Here is a 2500-nt window from a genome sequence, read left to right on the forward strand (position 1 = left end):
AGTTGGTCGGTGCACCGCGGCATAGCTAGATGGCTTGTGTGGAGTTTTGTGAAAAAATGAAATTCGTGGTTTTTGAGATGTGAGGGTTGGAATGGCCTCCAAATGTCCCCAAATGAATACCATGAAATTCTTGGTGCACGAAAGTTTTGAGTTCGGAGGGTTTTGCACATGGCCAAGTTGGTCGGTGCACCGCGGCATAGCTAGATGGCTTGTGTGGAGTTTTGTGAAAAAATGAAATTCGTGGTTTTTGAGATGTGAGGGTTGGAATGGCCTCCAAATGTCCCCAAATGAATACCATGAAATTCTTGGTGCACGAAAGTTTTGAGTTCGGAGGGTTTTGCACATGGCCAAGTTGGTCGGTGCACCGCGGCATAGCTAGATGGCTTGTGTGGAGTTTTGTGAAAAAATGAAATTCATGGTTTTTGAGATGTGAGGGTTGGAAAGGCCTCCAAATGTCCCCAAATGAGTACCATGAAATTCTTGGTGCACAAAAGTTTTGAGTTCGGAGGGTTTTGCACATGGCCAAGTTGGTCGGTGCACCGCGGCATAGCTAGATGGCTTGGTGGGAGTTTTGTGAAAAAATGAAATTCGTGGTTTTTGAGATGTGAGGGTTGGAATGGCCTCCAAATGTCCCCAAATGAATACCATGAAATTCTTGGTGCACGAAAGTTTTGAGTTCGGAGGGTTTTGCACATGGCCAAGTTGGTCGGTGCACCGCGGCATAGCTAGATGGCTTGTGTGGAGTTTTGTGAAAAAATGAAATTCGTGGTTTTTGAGGTGTGAGGGTTGGAATGGCCTCCAAATGCCCCCAAATGAATACCATGAAATTCTTGGTGCACGAAAGTTTTGAGTTCGGAGGGTTTTGCACATGGCCAAGTTGGTCGGTGCACCGCGGCATAGCTAGATGGCTTGTGTGGAGTTTTGTGAAAAAATGAAATTCGTGGTTTTTGAGATGTGAGGGTTGGAAAGGCCTCCAAATGTCCCCAAATGAGTACCATGAAATTCTTGGTGCACAAAAGTTTTGAGTTCGGAGGGTTTTGCACATGGCCAAGGTTGGCGGTGCACCGCGGCATAGCTAAATGGCTTGGTGGGGAGTTTTGTGAAAAAATGAAATTCGTGGTTTTTGAGATGTGAGGGTTGGAATGGCCTCCAAATGCCCCCAAATGAGTACCATGAAATTCTTGGTGCACAAAAGTTTTGAGTTCGGAGGGTTTTGCACATGGCCAAGGTTGGCGGTGCACCGCGGCATAGCTAAATGGCTTGGTGGGGAGTTTTGTGAAAAAATGAAATTCGTGGTTTTTGAGATGTGAGGGTTGGAATGGCCTCCAAATGCCCCCAAATGAATACCATGAAATTCTTGGTGCACGAAAGTTTTGAGTTCGGAGGGTTTTGCACATGGCCAAGGTTGGCGGTGCACCACGGCATAGCTAGATGGCTTGGTGGGGAGATTTGTGAAAAAATGAAATTCGTGGTTTTTGAGATGTGAGGGTTGGAAAGGCCTCCAAATGCCCCCAAATGAGTACTGTAAAAGTGTTGGTGCACAAAAGTTTTGAATTGGATGCATTTTGCACTTGGCCAAGTTGGTCGGTGCACCGCGACTAGATAGGTTGGTGCCAAAATTTGTCAAATTTAAGACCTTGGCCAAACTGAATGAAATTTTGTGGGGAGGTTCCTGATATTGTTTAGTGGTGGACTGGAAAAAATGAGGTCGAAATTCGAAGTCTACATGTGCTTTTCTATTTTTCCCGATTTTACACATACCCGGTAAGTAAAAAAAATAAAAAAAATAGTTCCCCTTCGAGAAAAATTATGAAATTTGGTGAGCAAGGAGATACCATTATTCTACGAATTACTGCAAAAAATCGCATCAAAATTCGAAGTATAGCCCGAGATATGGACTTATGTCTGCTCAAAAAAAGTGTATCTACTTGTACAATTTTGCCTTTTGCATATTAACCTCTTATAGGGGGGGAGTGCTCCTTGAGCCGGCCAGCTCCACACTGGCAGGTTTTAAAGGGAGCTTGATGAGGCCTCCCCCCTCACGTGGTGCGTGCGTTAGCATGTTTTTATCATGGCACAACTAGCCTCTTCATAGTTGTTGAGCTTTATTAATACCAACACACGGTCGTCACTGATCGTTGGTTAGCTCGGCAGCTAGTCCCTCGGATATTGTGGAAAGTTATTTTCATGCCTAGCGATGCTTGACCCTGCGTCACTTGATGTTTCCATTTGCTTGCTTGCCCATGGTAGGTGGGGGGTGGACCGTCTTGTGGTGTGGTGTCTTGCGAACGTGAGGGTGTGTGAGTTGTAATCGAGATGCACTTGCTGGCTGGCTCCATGCCTTGCGTATCGAACGGTCAAGCATGCATCTCTTCCATTTTCACCCGTTGCCTTGGGTGATATTGGTTGATCAGTCCCTGTGTTGCCTACCCACTAGACGGTACTTCTGTGGTTGCTTCGAATTCTATCTTTCCATCACGAAGAGGTGTTGGAGGATCCT

This window comes from Vigna unguiculata, unplaced genomic scaffold (assembly GCF_037176805.1).
Source record: "Vigna unguiculata cultivar grain cowpea cultivar isolate G323 ecotype 2 unplaced genomic scaffold, ASM3717680v1 ptg000010l_ERROPOS18658307+, whole genome shotgun sequence".
Classification (NCBI taxonomy): domain Eukaryota; kingdom Viridiplantae; phylum Streptophyta; class Magnoliopsida; order Fabales; family Fabaceae; genus Vigna; species Vigna unguiculata.